The following is a 19,406-nucleotide window of genomic DNA, read 5'->3' as shown; positions in this document are numbered from 1 at the left end:
GCCCGAGTGCCATGATTTCAGATATGAACCTATTATGTTCTCATCAATATATGTGTGTTCTTGATCCTATCTTGCAAGTTGTAGTCACCTACTATGTGTTATGACCCGGCAACCCCGGAGTGACAATAGCCGGAACCACTCCCGGAGATGACCATAGTATGAGGAGTTCATGTATTCACTAAGTGCTAATGCATTGTTCTGGTTCTCTATTAAAAGGAGAACCTTAATATCTAGTAGTTTCCATTAGGACCCCGCTGCCATGGGAGGGATGGACAATAGATGTCATGCAAGTTCTTTTCATAAGCATGTATGACTACATACGGAATACATGCCTACATTACATCAATGAACTGGAGCTACTTACATATCTCCCCATGTTATAACTGTTGCATGATGAATGTCATCCGGCATAATTATCCATCACTGATCCAATGCCTACGAGTTTTTCCTACTGGTCCTTGCTATGTTACTTTGCCGCTACTGTTGTCACCGCTGCTATAGTTACTCTGTCGCTACTGCTGTTACTGCTGCTACTATTACCTTTGCTACTGTTGCTATCACACCACTTTGCTACTGATACTTTGCTGCAGATACTAAGTATTTCAGGTGTGGTTGAATTGACAACTCTACTGCTAATGCTCGAGAATATTCTTTGGCTTCCCCTTGTGTCGAATCAACAAATTTGGGTTGAATACTCTACCCACGAAAACTGTTGCGATCCCCTATACTTGTGGGTTATCAGTACCGCACCTGATGTGTGCCTTGCCATGCTGTGTCAAGGGGTACAAAAGGTGATCCAGGATTGAATCACTAAAACAACGGTCAAAGTTATCCTTAGTAGCTAGTGGACTAAGGAATTTTTTCTTGATTATGGAGGTGATTAAAGAGTTCGTCGTAAAGGGTTATGTCGATGCAAGCTTTGACACTAATCTGAATAACTCTCAGTAGTAAAACGGATTCGTATAGTAGAGTAGATATTTGGAGTATTTCTGAATAGCACGGAGTAGCAGCATCTATAAATGACATAAAGATTTGTAAAGCACACACGGCTCTGAAATATTTAGAACCGTTGACTAAAACCTCTCTCACGAGCAAGATGTGATCAAATCCGAGAACTGTATGGGTGTTGGATTCGTTAAAATCACATGGTGATGTGAACTAGATTATTGACTCTAGTGCAAGTGGGAGACTGTTGGAAATATGCCCTAGAGGCAATGATAAATTAGTTATTATTATATCTCTTTGTTCATCATAAACGTTTATTATCCATGCTATAATTGTATTGATTGGAAACACAAATACATGTCTGGATACATAGACAAAACATTGTCTCTAGTAAGCCTCTAGTTGACTAGCTCATTGATCAAATATGGTCAAGGTTTCCTGACCATAGACAAGTTTTATCACTTGATAACGGGATCACATCATTAGGAGAATCATGTGATGGACAAGACCCAAACTATGAACGTAGCATGTGATCGTGTCATTTTATTGCTATTGTTTTCTACGTGTCAAGTATTCATTCCTATGACCATGAGATCATGTAACTCACTGACATCGGAGGAATACCTTGTGTGTATCAAACGTCACAACGTAAATGGGTGACTATGAAGGTGCTCTAGAGGTATCTCCGAAGGTGTCCGTTCAGTTAGCATGGATCAAGACTGGGATTTATCACTCCGCGTGACGGAGAGGTATCTCGGGGCCCACTCGGTAATACAACATCACACACAAGCCTTGCAAGCAATGTGACTCAAGTGTGAGTCACGGGATCTTGTATTACAGAGCGAGTAAAGAGACTTGCCGGTAACGAGATTGAAATAGGTATAGAGATACCGACGATCAAATCTCGGGCAAGTAACATACCGAAGGACAAAGGGAATGTTATACGGGATTCTATGAATCCTTGGCACAGAGGTTCAACTGATAAGATCTTCGTAGAATATGTAGGATCCAATATGGGCATCTAGGTCCCACTATTGGATATTGACCGAGAAGTGTCTCGGGTCATGTCTGTATAGTTCTCGAACCCGCACGGTCAGCACATTTAAGGTTCGATGATGTTATAGTATAGTTGAGTTACATGTGTTGGTGACTGAAGGTTGTTCGGAGTACCGGATGAGATCACGGACGTCACGAGGGTTTCCGGAATGGTCCAGAAATGAAGATTGATATATAGGAAGTTGGTGTTTGGATTCCGGAAAGTTTTTGGGCATTACCGGCAGTGTACGGGGAGTGACGAATGGGTTCCGGGGGCCCACTGGGTGGGCGCACCACGCCCCAAGGGGTCCACGTGGGTTTATTGGATGTACAATAAGGTATAATGGGCTGACAAAGTCATCCAAGGAAAGCCCGTGAGGAAAAAGTGGAAAAACCAAAAGGGGTGGGAAAATAAGGAAGGAGTCCTAATCCAAGTGGGATTGGAGAAGGACTCCTCCCTCCCACTTCGGCCAACCCAAGGAGGGTTTCCTTGCGGCGCCAAGGCTGCCCAAGGCTTCCTCTCCCCTCCTCCTATATTTACTAGAAGTTTAGGGCTTTTGAGAAACAACTTTTGCCACGTGCAACTCAAACCTACACCACGTAGTTCTTCCTCTAGATTAGATTTCTGTGGAGCTCGGGCGGAGCCCTGCAGGAATAGATCATCACCAACACCGGCGCGCCGTCACGCTGCCGGAGAACTCATCTACTTCTCCGTCTCTCTTGCTGGATCAAGAAGGTCGAGATCGTCATCGAGCTGTACGTGTGCTGAACGCGGAGGTGCCGTCCGTTCGGCGCTAGATCGGAACGGATCGTGGGACGACGGTGATTTGAATCACGAAGTTGTACCACTACATCAACCGTGCTTCTTAACGCTTCCCGCTGAGCGATCTACAAGGGTATGTGGATCAAATCACCCTCTCGCAGATGAACATCACCATGATAGGTCTTCGTGTGCGTAGGAAAATTTTATTTTCCCATGCAACGTTCCCCAACATATTATATTTCCTGTTTCAAGATAATCGTTTATTATCCATGCTATAATTGTATTGAATGAAAGCATAGATACATGTGTGGATACATAAACAAAACAATGTCCCTAGTAAGCCTCTAGTTGGCTAGCCAGTTGATCAAGGATGGTTAAGGTTTTCTGACCATATGCAAGTGTTGTCACTTGATAACTGGATCACATCATTAGGAGAATGATGTGATGGACAAGACCCAAACTATGAACGTAGCATGTGATCATGTCATTTTGTTGCTATTGTTTTCTGCGTGTCAAGTATTCATTCCTATGACCATGAGATCATGTAACTCACTGACACCGGAGGAATACCTTGTGTGTATCAAACGTCACAACGTTACTGGGTGACTATAAAGATGCTCTACAAGTATCTCCAAAGGTGCCCGTTGAGTTAGCATGGATCAAGACTGGGATTTGTCACTTCGTGTGACGGAGACGTATCTCGGGGCCCACTCGGTAATACAACATCACATATAAGCCTTGCAAGCAATGTGACTCAAGTGTGAGTCACGAGATCTTGTATTACGGAACGAGTAAAGAGACTTGCCGGTAACGAGATTGAAATAGGTATAGAGATACCGACGATCAAATCTCGGGCAAGTAACATACCGAATGAGAAAGGGAATGTTATACGGGATTATATGAATCCTTGGCACAGAGGTTCAACCGATAAGATCTTCGTAGAATATGTAGGGTCCAATATGGACATCCAGGTCCCGCTATTGGATATTGGCCGAGGAGTGTCTCGGGTCATGTCTGCATAGTTCTTGAACCCGCAGGGTCTGCACACTTAAGGTTCGATGATTTTTAATATAGTTGGGTTATATGTGTTGGTGACCAAAGGTTGTTCGGAATCCCGGATGAGATCACAAACTTCACGAGGGTTTCCGGAATGGTCCGGAAACGAAGATTGATATATAGGATGGTTTCATTTGGTCAACGGAAAGATTTCAGGCATTACCGGCAGTGTACCGGGGGTGACGAATGGGTTCCGGGTATTCACCGGGAGGGGCCCACCCACCCAGGAGTGAGCCCAATAGCACTATGGTGGCGCACCAGCCCTTAGTGGGCTGGTGAGGCCAGCCCAAGTGGGCTATGGCGCCACAAGGAGAAAAAACCAAAGGAAAGAAAAAAAAAAGGAAAGAGGAGGTGGGAAGGAAGGAGTGGACTCCCCCCCCCCAAACCGAATTGGGGTGGGAGTCCACCTCCTCCTCTCGGCCGGCGCCCTTGGGGCTCCCTTGAGCTCCAAGGCTAGCCCCTCCCCTCCTCCTATATATATTGGTAGTTTTAGTGCTTTTGAGACCCAACTTTTGCCACGTGCAACTCAAACCTATACCATGTAATTCTTCCTCTAGATTAGATTTCTGCAGAGCTCGGGCGGAGCCGTGCAGGAATAGATCATCACCATCACCGGTGCGTCGTCGCGCTGCCAGAGAACTCATCTACTTCCCCGTCTCTCTTGCTGGATTAAGAAGGCGAAGATCGTCATCGACCTGTACGTGTGCTGAACGCGGAGGTGTCGTCCGTTCGGCGCTAGATCGGAACGGATCGTGGGACGACGGTGATTTGAATCACGAAGCTCTACCACTACATCAATCGCGTTTCTTAACGCTTCCCACTTAGCGGTCTACAAGGGTATGTGGATCCGATCTAACTCTCGTAGATGAACATCACCATGATAGGTCTTCGTGTGCGTAGGAAAAAAATTGTTTCCCATGCAACGTTCCCCAACATGAACTACCCATCAGGTGTTTGTCAACGTTGAGTTGACCTGCATTTACTCACTTCGAGGATTTTCTCCTCGATTTCCTTTGTTGCTTGATAGAAGCTAGCTCCAGGTCACAGGCCATACTACTCCCCCTCATTTTAGGAACATGGAGTTGAGGGGTTTTTATTGGTACCTCCACTCTTTGTGGCACGTTTCTGGCCGGATTTAAGGATTTTGTAACACCTTTCATATCAGTAAATGAATCTGGCAGATTATTTGCAAGATGTTGCAAATTAATGATCTTCCGAACTTGAAGTTCGGTCTCATGGGTACGTGGATCAGAGGATGAAATGGCATGAGCATTCCAATCAATCTCCGGGCATTCTTTCTCGTACTTGAAATCTCCCCCGAATGCCGGAAAATGTTCCTCATTAAATATGCAATCAGCGTGACGGGCTCTGAACAGATCCCGAGTTAGGGGTTCTAGGTACTTGATAATCGACGGCGATTTGTACCCCACAAAGATCCCCAACCTTTTGTGTGGGCCCGTAGATGTCAGCTGTGGTGGTGAGATTGGGATGTATGTAGCACATCCGAACTTACGCAGATGGGAAATGCTTGGAGGATTTCCACATACCAATTCCAGAGGGGAAGAACTCTGATATGCACTTGGCCTCAATTGTATCAAGTCAGCAGTGTCTAAAACAGCGTGACCCCAACAAGAGGTTGGCAAGTTGCAATTCGTCAACAAAGTATTGCAATGAGTTTAATCCTCTTAATCAACGCTTCAGTCAAACCATTTTGTGTATGAACATATGGAACAGAGTGATGAACTTCAATCCCCAAGGCCATGCAATAATCATTGAAAGCACGTGAGGAGAATTCTGCAGCGTTGTCCATTCGAATTGTCTTAATTCGACCTTCAGGATAATGGGCTTGCAACTTAATGACTTGCCTCATTATCTTGGCAAATGCATGCTTCCGTGTGGATAAAAGACACACATGTGACCATCGTGTAGATGTGTCAATCAGAACCATGAAATACTTGAAAGGTCCAGATAATGGTTGAATGGGACCACAAATGTCGCCTTGAATACGTTCAAGGAACTGAAGTGGTTCAGCTTGTATTTTGAGATGCGATGGCCTCAAAATTAGCTTTCCCGTGGCACAAGATGTGCACACAAAATCAGAAGATTGAGGAAATTTTGACTCAAGCAAATTATGACCAATGGAATTGCTAGTAATTTTTCTCATCGTCCCGATTCCGGGATGGCCCAGGCGATCATGCGAGGTTTGGAATGTGTCAACATTCTAAAAAATTACTTTGTATGCAACATGTTCCACGGTTTTGATGTACGTACGTATAGTACAAACCAGACGATAGAGAAGGAATTTTGTCATGTACCTTTTTGCCATATCCGTGATCTTTGGTAAAGAGTAAATACTCCTCTTTGTTGTCTTCATGGGTTTCAATATGAAAATCATTCTTACGGATATCTCGATAACTGATCAGGGTGCGTGATGAGTCAGGATACAATAAAGCACCCTCTATCATCACTTGTGTACCACTTGGGAGGGTGAATATGGCACGTCCTGTACCAACAATCACTGTATCGCGTCCAGCGATAGTTAGAATATCTCCATTCATCTTTTTTAGAGTTTGGAAATATTTTATCTCCCTCGGTATGGAGTTTGTGGTACCACTGTCCACAAGGCATAATTCATCTTCCATTGTATTGTCCCCGTAGAAAAACTATATAAAACGAAAGAATTTTCAATAAGAAAACATTATGTTAATACATAGAATACAATCTTATTATATCAAATGTGTTGATACAATATAATATAAAGACAACAACAAACTTATGTTCTTATTACAATCATCACAAATGGACATAAGTAAGTAGATCACTAAGGAGGTCGAGGGACTAGTCAAAGTCGTCGAACATGCTGTTTGAGGTGTACTCAATCAACATAGCCTCCATTTCAGCTGGGTCCTCAACGGGATAAGGAATCATGGCGTTGCTAGGTCCAGGAAGAACATCGTGCGAAGCACCAGCTCCATTTTCGCCATGCGGATGGAGATTGAAGTCGGCTTCAAACCTTTTCCCTTGAGGTGCTTTGCGTCCCAGAGGTTGCTGGTACAGCATGACCACATGCTTGGGCATTGAGCACTTTTCAGTAGAATGCGAGTAGCATCCACACTTGTTGCAAAGTTTAGATTTATCAAACTTGCTTTGTAGTGCCTTTTCCCTTGCCCATGTTTCTGAATTTTCTATTCCCGTTGCACTTGTGCCTGTGCTCATGATTGGAATGTTTACCTCGAAAGGTACCATTAAACTTTTGTCTATTCGCGACATTCAGATGAACATCAGGTAAAGGTTGTGCCCTAACTGGGCGCTGAGAGCTATTCTTAGCGAATAGCTCATCATACTTTTTAGCCTGAAGTAGGATGTGAATAAGCTCAGAATAGACAGTGTAGTTGCGAGCACGGTACTGTTGTTGGAGGATCCTGTCTGAAGGGAGCATGGTAGACAGAGTTTTTTCTATCTTTTCCCCCTCGGTAGGTTCCTTACCACAGAAGCGCAGTTGGGAACATATCTTATGAACAACATGATTGTACTCAGTAATGGACTTGAAATCCTGAAGGCGGAGATGAGTCCAATCATGGAGTACCTCTGGCAGGACTATTGTCTTCTGCTGTTCATACCTCGTTTTTGTTAAGAATAATTAAGATATTTAATTAGGGGAAATCCCTGTTTATATTAACCGTCGACGGATGCTATTTCAGCAACAGCTGCGCCGGTTCATGTACAGACCCCTCTCCAAAACGAGGCGTCTTCCCTGTACCTATATATGCAGAAGCATCCATGGAAGAGAGTAGATTTTTGATCTCTAACACGTTATCAGCACCTAGTGTCTACCGAGAGCAAAATAGACGAGAACCGAAGGAGAATCGAGTGCCGGTGAGGATGACTGCAGCGCCAAGCCGTGGTCAGCCTCGCCCGCGCCGCACCAAGCCCCGTGCCCGGCCGTTCGCTGCGCTTCGCCCGCGTCGACGCCTGGCCGTGGCAGCGCCAAGCAGTAGCCGACCCCGGTCGCATACGCCGCGCGAGGCCGTGGCCGGCTCCGCTCGCCCTCACCCACCCGCGCCTGAAGCTGCCCCTCTGCGCGACACCATCAAGGATAGAATCTGCTCGGTGCCCTTGTGATGGATAGAATCAATCAATCGATTCGTATCCACACACAACACCAAGAGATTGGAAACCTTATCTCTTCCCAGTTTTGTATTTAGACCTCGTTGTTTTGCGTATTTACGGATTGGACGCTCCTATTTGTTCTCACATTTTTTTTTGACTTATTTCAGTATGCAGAATAATCCTTGACTTATTTGTATTTCACATTTAAGTCTCCGTAAATTACAAACTAATGGACAGGTTGTTTGTACAATGCAGATATTTAGTACGGAAACATAATGTTTGCACCTAAGATTTTTATCTCTTGCAGAGATAAATTCAGTACATCTAAAGTACTGATTTGAATTGAGAATTTTCTTCTCTCGCAAAACAATCTCATTGCAATTGAGATTAATTTTTTTTTCTCAGAAAATATTAATTCACTTTGCTAAATTATCTTGCAGTTTGATATAAAATCTTCTCATTTAATTTGAGGTCTATACAATTCAAGTTTTTCACTTGAACATCAAGTTTACAACATCATTACTATTCATTACAATAATAGTGTATTTCCGTTGAGTACGATGTATTTCAGAATGTATGTATCTCCATGTTCGCTACATGTCGAGATTAATACGTCTATTTGCAATTGAGATTTTAAATTTCTTGCAGATACAGATGTAATATTCAAAGTGTTTTCTTTAAATTGATGTATTGAGATCACAATGTAGTCATATGGATCTACTGCCTACGCAGATTATCGATGACTACTGATAAAGCCTACATTTTGTCGTTTCGACATTATGATTGCTTTACAAAGTGCTCTCCCACACATTTTACTAAGTTATGACATAAGGCATTACAAGTGAGTATCTACTGATTTTATCAGATTATACTCCCTAGTGTTGTGAGATCTACTCCTTTTTGGAGATTATCTTCAAGGTGTCATACCTAGCAATTTGAGATTCACACTAATGGTTTCAAGATAACTTCTTGAAATACCCATTAATTTTGCTAAGTTCATTGCAACATCAACCATGATGGTCTTTAATTTACTGACCGTAAATTGATTATCTCTGGTTTACCCATAGCGGTATAATATGGCTATAGAATTTGAGGCACTCGCCCTCAATGGCCACCACTGCCTTATCTGGGCCATCGACATCATGATCTTTCTTGTCTCTCGTGTGATAAAGTGTGTAATCCAGGATTCATCTCTGGTCAGATCACATCGCTAACAGAAAAATGGTGTCTTATATATCATAAGGCATTAGATTCAGATCTCAGCATCTGGTTATTTTGTATTAGCAATTCCTGGGATACAATAAACTCGAGGGCAAAGGTTTGAAGCCCACTTCAACCTTCAACCCGACATCACCACTGATGACGGAATCCTATGGACATAGAGAACGACATGTTTAACCGTCATGTTTGGAGACTATGAGTAGTCTCTCAATCTCTTGAGTGGTCAATATTTATTTATGTCCATTTACGATGTTGTATTAACAACATAAGTATTGTTGTCATCATATATTGTATATCACAATATATTGTATCAACATTTGGTACAAATACATTTATATGTATTATACATATATATATTTGACAGTGATTATCATATTGAGAATCTTCATATCTATATATAGATTTTTACGGGAGTCGATCCAATGAAAGATGATATGTGCCTTGTGGACATATGCATCACAAACTCTATACTTAGGGAAGCCCAATTTTTCCACTCTCTTTGAGAGAAATGAGATATTTAAAAATCGCTAGACGCGATGAGGTACTTGTTGCTCCTGGTTTAACTCATATTTAATATCCCTCTGGGTACTCGAGTAATGTCAGGATGATTTATTGCTCCTGGTTTAACTCGTACCCTACTAAACTATAGAGGTGTTCGTCAAAATAGTTTCCATAGCGAAACTTATGATGAAAACAAAGAGAAATAACTTCTCTTTACCATATGCAGCGGATATGGAAAGCACATTCTTTATGTATCATCTGGATTGTACTACACATACTACAAAACTCGTAGCACATGTTGCGCCCAAAATAGTTTTCCATAATGTCTTGTACATGACAAACTTGGCATACTCGCGTTGGTCATCCACACATTGGGCTGAAACCGAAACTATCAGCAATTCCATTGGTTTATGATTATGATGATGCTAGATTCTAGCAATATTTGGATTTTATGTGCACTACATGTGACACGAGGAAGCTAATTTTAAGGCTTGCGCACCTTAAAGTCTATGCTGAACCACTTAGACTCCTTGAATGCATCAAGTTGAGGTAAGTGACTCTTCCCATCCATTGACTAGACTATTCAGACATTCCATGGTTCTAAAAGACATATCTACATGATGGTCTTGAGTGTGTGCTTTACTCACACAAAACCATTTGCTCATTATCCTGACATTGATTTCACGCAAATTGAATGGATAATATTGCAGAATTCTCCTTGAGTCCCTTCTCTATGGCCCTTGGATTGAAATTTAGCAATTTTTCCTAATGTCTAGACTCAAAATGGTTTGGTAGAATCCTATATCCAAAGAATTAAGCTCATTACATGATCTTTATTTTGAAATTGCAACTTACCAACTTGACGTTGGAGTCATGCAGTTTTACACGCTCATGACAGAACTTCATAACATTACTCCCCTCTATCTTTGATACGTGGAAATCTACCAAGTATTTCCCATCTGCGATAATTCGGTTGCATACCGACATCACCACCCGGCATACATCATTGGCCCCTCAATATATAGTTGGGATCTATGTGAGGAATAACTGTATTTCCGTCAATACCTCAAGCCCCTTGCATGGAGAGTTATTCAAGGCCAGTATGCTGATTCATGAGGAATATTTCCACGCATTAGAGGGAGAATTCAAGTACCATAGATAATGCCAGGAAATTAGTGGAATGTTCAACACATTTCTGCCTCAAATCCACGTACTCAAAGGTCTGAACCATGCGTTCAGAATGTTTGCAACACATTGCAAATAACCTGCCAGATTCATTTACTTATAAAGGTGTCACAAATCCTACAATCCTACAAAAGTACGCCTGAAAGAGTGGAGGTACCAACAAAAACCACTCCACTCCTCGTTCGATGCAACGGGGGGATGTGTATGGCATAAGTATATCAGGATTCAGCTTCTCGCAAGCAAGGATATCAAGGCCTATGAATCAGTAAATGCAAGTCAACTTCACGTTGACAAACACTTAATGGGTAGTATATACCCAGTAGATGGGAAACTTGCATCAACCCAGGTCATAATGCACACAATGACCGGGACATCGGAATACCCGACTCAATCGCATTGGGAAATCGCAATCAGTCACCATGGGTAACGATATTTCCATCAACTATATATTTATATATGGATTCTGGAGAATCATATAACCGGAAGTCTACAATTGTCGACATACATTTCTCAACTAGATTGCAAAACCTTTCGCATGATTGAGGTCCAAGACCATGGCCATGGCATAGTGTGAACAACACTGGGACTGAACTCAAACAAAGGATATAATCTAGGTAGAAATAATCTTGCTCAATAATGGAAAGGTATTCATAAGTAATACCTACACCAGTTTTCTTCTCGAAATAGAATTGAGAACAACAAGGTGGTGAAACATAGAGCAAGTATTGTAGCACAAGGGTTCACGCAGATACCCAACTATTCTCCAGAGGTGGAATCTCTTTCTGATAATTTCTATTATTGGCAGTACAAAATCATCTATCTGTGCAGTTGATAGATGTAGTGATCACATATCCATGAGGATCACTAGATTCAGACATATATGATTGATTCCCAATGAAATCTCACTTCTGAATCGAAATGCAAAATGCAACATACATTGTGTAAAATTATTGTTGTCGGTACATATGGTACAACTGACATAGTGAGATCCTTATACAAAAGGATTACTCCTGCAATGATGATTATCCATGTTTGTGTGTTTGTAATAACGACACATGTAATCATCCAAATGACGGAGTATAAAATGAAGGATTTGGGTAAACCAAAATACCGCTCGTTACTACAACTTGAGCACCTTCATTCATACATTATGGTATACTATGTTGTCTATATCCATAATATATTAGAGAAATTCATTGTGGACAAATCTTATCCATCCATAACCCTCATGGTAGTTCATTCTCTAGACTTAGAGACAGATCTATTTAGACCAAGAGATGGTGGAAATAAGATATTGGGACTGAACGTTCCATAATGCCATTGGATCCATCAAACACAATTGGTTGGTACTGAAGAATATCTTTTGATATCTCCAAGGCATCAAACATCTTGTCCTGGTTTTTCAGTTCCATTATACTCTTTTTTCCTTCATGAGTTTACTTTACAGATTCTCATAAAGATTTTTAATGAGGTAATATCAACATGATATCATGTCATACTTTCTGTTTTCCCCACCGGGGTTTTAAGAAAGTATATACGACATATTTATTGTCATTTGAACTCTATGGGTGTTCACGTATTTTGAGTTAAAAATGGATAATAACCATTATATGTTGCATCATTTTCTTCTTATTTTTCTCATTGTGTTTGAAGGAGTTTTGGCAACATATCAATCAATATACTCATGTTTTTCCCACAGGGTTTTTAGAGGAGACTATTTCAAGATGATGATGCTACCTATACAAGCATGGATTAGGAGGGGTGTTAAGATTAATTAAGATATTTAATTAAGGAAAATCCCTGCCTGTATTAACCGCCGACGGATGCTATTTCAGCAACCGCTACGCCGGTTAATGTACACACGTCTCTCCAAAACGAGGCGTTATCCCTGTACCTATATATGCAGAAGCATCAATGGAAGAGAGTAGATTTTTGATCTCTAACAGTTTTGAGGGCCAAAAACAGAGTACTAGGAGATTCCTCCTGTAAATACTCATACTTGAGATCTGGATGAATATGGTGCCTTATGACGAATACCCTATATGGGAAACCAGTGATAATCACTAAACCATCATGGTTGAGTAATAAGAACGCAAAATTTTAATACTAAGTGTAAACTTGAAAAATTCCCAATCTAAATTGTGTGAACATAGAACTCACAGTAAGATCTCACAGTAATAAGCTACATGGCCATTACATGTGTATGCTACAATTTAGATATAAGGAATACACGTTGAAGGTAATTAATTATCAAGATAGACAAAGCATAGAACTCACAGTAAGAGAGGATAGTCAGCACATATATAGTAGATCACAACTACTTTGTGATTCCAAATAAGACGAGGGAGAAATAAGACGAGAGAAGCTGATCTCAATCGCAATAAGAAATATGTTCAAAAAGTATGTTGTAAACACATGAAACACGTTATTCTTCCTAAATGAAATCCGGTACTTTATGCATATCATCAATCCATTGCATAATATAAACACACTTATAATTACACAAATCTTAAACTAGAGTAAAACAGTACTAAACATAATCTAAAACTATACTATATACAATAATTAATACTAACTAGTAAACAGAAAAATAAGAAAAAAGAAAAATAAATAGAACAGCGGCCCGCCGAAGCAACACGTGCGGTGCCTCGGCAGCACACTGCAGCACCCCATATAAGAGAGGAGGTGGGATCGGTTTGAATAAAAGATCCATCGGACCAGCACCCCTCCCTCCCCACCTCCTGGCCATCCCCACCACCGCACGAAGCCATACCCACCACATGTGCAAGACAAGAGGAAGCCCGCCGGCGGGATCGTGGGCTGCTGCCTCCCTGGCTTCTCCGGTGATCACCAGCGCAGCACACTCAGAAGAAGAGGAGACGTCGTGCCGAGGACAAGGCTCGCCGGAGCCCACAAGCCAGCACGGCACCCGAGCCGACGGTTGATGGCAGCGACGACCCGCTTGAAGAGGCGGCCGACGGCACGGCTGCTAGTGCATGACGCCGGAGGCACCGGTCGACGAAGGCGAGCGCCTCCACCGTGGTCACCTCCGCACACATCGGCACAGGTAAGAAACAGGGCGGGCGGTGACTTAGGCCAGCGTCCTCGGCAACAGGGGTAAGCATGTGCGAAGGCAGCCAATGCGCCGGCGGAGGCGGGTCCGCATGAAGCATCTGCACAGCCGAGCCGGCGAGCAGCCATGGCATGCTGGCGACCCGTCGTGTGTCCAGAGACGCGATAACTACCGCCCCGGGCAGCGCAACCAGCTGAGCTCTAGCCATGTCCAGCGACGACAACGGGCCAGGAACCGGTCCTGGCGGTTGTCCTCACTAATATATATCGCAATCCTTCATTACTGTTTACAGAGAATATATATCGCCTGACACTCTACAGACGCGGCACAGGTTCCACGACGAGCGGGTTGTGGACAGAGCCGCCAGACGTTGGGAAAAGTAGATTCCCTAATTACAATATGGTAGGTTGGATGATTAAGCAGACTTCATACACCCAAAAATATAAGGGACCTCATACACAGTAGATTATAACTACACCCCACATGCAACCAAAGCCGCAGACGGATGGTCATCAACGACTCCATAGAGGCCGGTTGGTTTGTAAAACTTTGTCAAGGGGACTTCCAAGCCTTCAACCCTTCCATTATCGCCTTCCCATCAATAATTAGCATATAAATTCAGCTTGAGAGAATGAAACATGGCAGAGCAAAAACCAGAGAAAGCAAAATGTTTGAAAAACAAGCCAATGCAATTAAACAAGCAGCAAAAACAATAAACTAAAATTGATATAAATATGAAATGGGGAGGAGATGTGAACGAGGCTCAGACATCCAAGGAAGGAATTAGCAGCATTAGCTCTCTAGCCTGGCAGGGCGAAAGCTCTTAGGCGGCAACTGCGAATGTTTTGAGAAACAAGCCTTAAATTTATCATCACTGCCACATAACATTTCCCCAATCCATCGGATCAAATGGACTATCAAGACATGCAAATAGTTGAAAAAAACAGAGTAAAGAAACCAGCAGACCAGACAGCTGAACCAAATAGGGTGCAAATGAGGATTTAAGCCAAGACCATTTCCAAGAGACTAGCAGTATAAAACTTCAGAAAGCCGCAAAATATATCGTCATTGGCTATCTGACGGTAATTCCAACATAAAAGCTAATCATCATTGGCTTCAACTGCATTAATGACCTAATTTGACAAAATTAATAACTACAAAATTTAACATCATCGGAGAGCCAACCCTAGGATAAGTGTTAGATCACGCATCAATACCTCGGCACAACCCACACAAATATTAAAACTGGAAGGTAAAGACGCAAACGATCAATAACAGCAAAAGGAGATATAAAATGACAGCAAAAAGAGATATAAAGTTGCTCAGTGGTGGCAATATTTAATAGGTTCGATTCTGCCAGCAATTTCGTCAATGCTTTCAGAAGAGGGAGCTTGTTATCCTCATCGCAACTACATCACCAAATACAACAAACAAAATCAAACACAAAAAGAGAAGAACAAGGAATGGCAGACCAAAAAAATCAAGTGGGAGATGGCTCGGTTCAGCGGGATAATCGGCATACATATCAACTCCTGAGAGAAAACCTGTGATTTGGTCTGTTGAGCTTGAATATTTGCAAATCGTCACTGCCATCACAGGAAAAGAAGTATATATTGAAAACAGAACCAACTGGAAGACAGGACTGAAACAAATCTGTGAATGTATAGGAGGGATAAGAGGACTTCACAATATGATATCAACTTCCACAGAGTCAGATTCAGAAATGTCAATCAGCACAGATCCAACAATGCAGACCATAAGACTGGGGCGACAAATATGAAATCATCATCCTCAAAACTGGATTGGAAAATCATTACAACCATCAATGTACTTATTGTATGCATGATAAAAAAATTCCTATTGCAATCTAACAGAATTTAAATGGCAAACGGGATATGAGCTCAGGAAGAACGTAGCGTTTGATAATCACACCTGGAAGATCATATTTATAGAATTGTCTCATCACTGCTCACATCCCGGCAAATAAACAAATAAGATATTTATTAGTCCAATAGAAGGTGATTCAAATACTTTAGTTCAAACAAAGGACAGATCCTGAAAAAGAATTAACATGTCAGTTTCCAATATACAAAGTAATAAGAGGACTCAGAATATGGGTGGTGATATAGCAGGATGGTCGGCAAGGCAAATAAATGCCAGTTACGACGAACGAGACCAAATATCAATCTTCACCGTCCTCGAAGGAAAATCATAGTAAATTAATTGTTTTGATTTTCAAATAAAAAGTGTTAGGAAAGATGAACGAAATTGTTTGATTCTGCTGCAAAAAGGGTTAGGTTTAAGGGTCATCAGATAGGAGCGAAAGACTATTTTCGTTCATGTAATCATGATTTTATCATATGAACTATGCACTTGTAATCATCAGTTGACCTCGGGCAAACAACAATTCAATGAAAATAAAAACAAAAGAAAAGAAAAACAGAAATAGAACACCAGGAATCATGATGCCTCAGAAGGAAGGCAGTAGGTTATGTAATCATTTGTGATTTCATTGAGAAAGGTTCACACTAATCATCACCAGCACCATGAAGACATAAAACACAATAAATGTAACTGCAGATACATAAATGAGCAAGATCATTAGCCTCATAGAGAAGATTAGATGATTCCACATAAAGAAAATTCAGACATATGCTTGTCTATTAAATTACTTTAATCATTGGCCACCAATGAACACGCCACTTACAAAAGCAAAACATCTTCAAAAAAAAACAGACTGGTCAAGATCAAATATTAACCTTAACCGTCCTCAAAACAAAATGGTTTGAGAAATAATAGTTGACCAAGGCCGAGTTTACTGGTGCTCAGATTCTATGGGTGTATTAGGAGTCATTCATGTGGTTCTCCCATCAGTACGAGGAATGTTTTATAATCACTGCACAAATGAAACCAGCAGCACAAGATTTAAAACATTGAATTACGAAAAGAGAAGTTAAGACAAGTAAAGTCACCCAAACATTTCCTCTGAAATTGACAAATTTTCAAATAATTCAACACAATACTATCTAATGAAAATGCAAAACAAACCGCAGAACAAATAAACACAGAAAACAAGTATCCAACAAATCCAGTAGAATAGTGGTTTGGTAATGCTCAGATTCTATGGGTGTATAGGAGTCGTTCACGTGGATCTCCCATCAGTACGAGGAATGTTTTATAATCATTGCACCACCACATGTTTCTACTCTAAATCAGATGAACCACAAGGACTTCAATTACACTAGATAAAAAGCAAAAAGAAAACAATAGAATCACAGATGGTAAACTGGAATTTCAGGTTGCACATAGGGCAAAATCCAACAGAATTCAGGGATGCATCAGATCTCCAAGGTGAAAAAGCTGTGACATCATAGAATGCCTCAGACGCAAATTACCCATAAAACTTGTGTCTCCTCATCTGCATCAACATTGCCGGTTGTTTCGAAACCAATCAAACTCAATTTTAAAACCAATATACAGGCAGAGCTGCAACCTTTCAAAACTAGAAGCTAAAATCACATTTTTTTTATCAAACCAGGGATGGTGATCAGACTCGGTTCAGTATTTAGGCCATCATGTTGGCCAATCAAACCAATAGGGAAATTAATCATTCATCATCTCACCTCCACCGATTAAATTAGAAAATGATTAGATCAAATTGATGAAACAATGTTAAAGCAAGGCAAGAAAAAAACAGATTGGACTTTATCATTGAGAGTTGAAAGCAAGATGATCAGATTCGGTTCAGTATTTTAGGCCATCATATCAGCCAATCAAACCAATAGGGAAATTAATCTCATTCATCATATCATCTCTCGCTTACTAAAGGCAAAAATGATTCTTTTAAAGAAAAATATACTAGCAAGTAGAAACACAATAGTGAGGGCAGATGCATCAGATCTCCAAGGTGAAAAAGAGTGTGACATCACAGAAATGACTCAGATGCAAATTACCCATAAACTCATGTCTCATCATCTGCATCAACCCATTCTATCTAAATTGATCTAACACTGCTTTTATCATTCTGCAACAAACACAAACATATCTATCAACTATAAATGCTTTCTCTCCATATCACAGAAGGCAGGATGATCAGATTCGGTTCAGTATGTAGGCCATCATGTCAGCTAATCAAACCAATAGGGAAATTAATCTCATTCATCATCTCATCTCTCAGACTTGAAAACACAAAACAAAAGAAGAAATGAGTAGAGCGGATGCATCAGATCTCCAAGGTGAAAAGAGTGTGACATCACTGAAATGCCTCAGACGCAAATTACCCATAAACTCGTGTCTCCTCATCTGCATCAACAACGTTCATTTTTTAAAGACATGAAACAGCAAATTCAACAAGAGAAACTAGACAGACTGGCAAAGTTTTCTACCTTAGATAAATCAGTGTGGGGTATGATCAGATAGAGCTAATACATGATTCATTGGACATCATACCATCCATCAACAATGTAATTATATCCTCATCTCACCCCAAACGAATCAGAAACAAACAAAACCAAACGAAGAGGGTATTATCAGATACGCATCAGATCTCCAAGGTGAAAAGGGTGTGACATCACTGAAATGCCTCAGACGCAAATTACCCATAAAACTTGTGTCTCATCATCTGCATCATCAATAATCCTCCAAGAAACAAAAGTAAGAACGAAATACCATCGCCTAAAAGCTGCTACATACACACGCTCGTGCGACATCTGCATAATCATAGCCCTAGTAATAGTTGCTTATGTCTGAAGGTAGTAACCAAACACCAGCGCCTAATCAGAACAGAGACCTCGTCATGTAGCTAGTGTGATGTCTGAAGGTACTAACCAAACACCAACGCCTAATCAGAACAGAGACCTCGCCTAATCAGAACAAACCCCTGATAAATCTACAGAATCGCAAGTCAACTCGGCAGTGTACGACAACACCATCACCTACTCGACCACAGCAGGCTAAATCCATTGCAAATCTAAAGAACCGTACTGTAATGTAGCCTACGGAGTCGTAAGGGGGCCGTGCAATGTACACCGCCGTCGCCTACTGGCCCACCACGGAGGTGGGTGAGGCCATGTAGGACGGCGACGGCGGGGCGGGTCGCTGTGGCATCGTCTCATACGCGGCGGCCATGAGATCCGCCGGTAATCAGTTTTTGCGATGCGCGAGGGACAAATCTACGAGCAACGCTAAAACAAATCTACAGGTCATCCACTAGCACATAACTCGGACAACCCTAGAAGCAGAACAAGAACCAGGGCAAGGCGGTGCGGCCGCTTACGGCTGCAGGTCCTGAGGAGGAACAGGGTCGTTACCGAGTTCTTCGTCGAGACCACGGCGGCTGCGCCCCCTGGAGAAGTAGGGGCGGCGGAGGCTGAGACAGGGGAGGTGGAGGTGGATGAGTTGGTTGGGGCTAGGGTTTGAGTTATATAGACTCGGGAGAGGGGGGGGGGGTGGGGGGGTGGCAAGGGTTTCGCCCGGTGTGGGCTTTGGTGAGTTCGGGCCTATTTGGGCCGAATTGAG

General features: G+C 41.8%; 1 long non-coding RNA gene, 17 other non-coding genes and 1 pseudogene across 18 annotated transcripts; all 19 read right to left on the bottom strand.

The window, feature by feature from the left end:
* Positions 1-13,268: 13,268 nt before the first annotated feature.
* Positions 13,269-19,192, bottom strand: LOC123398893. Its single transcript, XR_006610275.1, has 2 exons — positions 18,275-19,192; positions 13,269-18,191 (listed from the first exon to the last, which is right to left on the bottom strand). It is a non-coding gene; the product is annotated as an uncharacterized LOC123398893 (long non-coding RNA).
* On the bottom strand, positions 14,649-14,769 carry LOC123400468. Its single transcript, XR_006610734.1, has one exon. It is a non-coding gene; the product is annotated as a small nucleolar RNA SNORD14 (small nucleolar RNA).
* Positions 14,924-15,006, bottom strand: LOC123400601. Its single transcript, XR_006610821.1, has one exon. It is a non-coding gene; the product is annotated as a small nucleolar RNA snoR77Y (small nucleolar RNA).
* On the bottom strand, positions 15,208-15,303 carry LOC123400486. The gene has a single exon (XR_006610743.1). It is a non-coding gene; the product is annotated as a small nucleolar RNA R30/Z108 (small nucleolar RNA).
* LOC123400597 lies at positions 15,380-15,483 on the bottom strand. The gene has a single exon (XR_006610817.1). It is a non-coding gene; the product is annotated as a small nucleolar RNA Z107/R87 (small nucleolar RNA).
* LOC123400610 lies at positions 15,598-15,682 on the bottom strand. Its single transcript, XR_006610830.1, has one exon. It is a non-coding gene; the product is annotated as a small nucleolar RNA U31b (small nucleolar RNA).
* LOC123400578 lies at positions 15,992-16,087 on the bottom strand. Its single transcript, XR_006610803.1, has one exon. It is a non-coding gene; the product is annotated as a small nucleolar RNA Z43 (small nucleolar RNA).
* On the bottom strand, positions 16,191-16,284 carry LOC123400539. The gene has a single exon (XR_006610773.1). It is a non-coding gene; the product is annotated as a small nucleolar RNA snR60/Z15/Z230/Z193/J17 (small nucleolar RNA).
* Positions 16,356-16,433, bottom strand: LOC123400602. Its single transcript, XR_006610822.1, has one exon. It is a non-coding gene; the product is annotated as a small nucleolar RNA U83 (small nucleolar RNA).
* Positions 16,709-16,794, bottom strand: LOC123400609. Its single transcript, XR_006610829.1, has one exon. It is a non-coding gene; the product is annotated as a small nucleolar RNA snoR8a (small nucleolar RNA).
* LOC123400608 lies at positions 16,998-17,083 on the bottom strand. Its single transcript, XR_006610828.1, has one exon. It is a non-coding gene; the product is annotated as a small nucleolar RNA snoR8a (small nucleolar RNA).
* LOC123400585 lies at positions 17,220-17,316 on the bottom strand. Its single transcript, XR_006610809.1, has one exon. It is a non-coding gene; the product is annotated as a small nucleolar RNA Z101 (small nucleolar RNA).
* LOC123400593 lies at positions 17,431-17,514 on the bottom strand. The gene has a single exon (XR_006610815.1). It is a non-coding gene; the product is annotated as a small nucleolar RNA Z102/R77 (small nucleolar RNA).
* Positions 17,617-17,703, bottom strand: LOC123400590. Its single transcript, XR_006610813.1, has one exon. It is a non-coding gene; the product is annotated as a small nucleolar RNA Z102/R77 (small nucleolar RNA).
* LOC123400584 lies at positions 17,776-17,873 on the bottom strand. Its single transcript, XR_006610808.1, has one exon. It is a non-coding gene; the product is annotated as a small nucleolar RNA Z101 (small nucleolar RNA).
* On the bottom strand, positions 17,976-18,061 carry LOC123400591. The gene has a single exon (XR_006610814.1). It is a non-coding gene; the product is annotated as a small nucleolar RNA Z102/R77 (small nucleolar RNA).
* LOC123400586 lies at positions 18,104-18,200 on the bottom strand. Its single transcript, XR_006610810.1, has one exon. It is a non-coding gene; the product is annotated as a small nucleolar RNA Z101 (small nucleolar RNA).
* On the bottom strand, positions 18,295-18,375 carry LOC123400596 (annotated as a pseudogene).
* LOC123400587 lies at positions 18,422-18,519 on the bottom strand. Its single transcript, XR_006610811.1, has one exon. It is a non-coding gene; the product is annotated as a small nucleolar RNA Z101 (small nucleolar RNA).
* Positions 19,193-19,406: the final 214 nt, after the last annotated feature.

This window comes from Hordeum vulgare, chromosome 5H, assembly GCF_904849725.1.
Source record: "Hordeum vulgare subsp. vulgare chromosome 5H, MorexV3_pseudomolecules_assembly, whole genome shotgun sequence".
Taxonomy (NCBI): domain Eukaryota; kingdom Viridiplantae; phylum Streptophyta; class Magnoliopsida; order Poales; family Poaceae; genus Hordeum; species Hordeum vulgare.
This window is presented reverse-complemented; position numbering and strand designations above follow the sequence as displayed.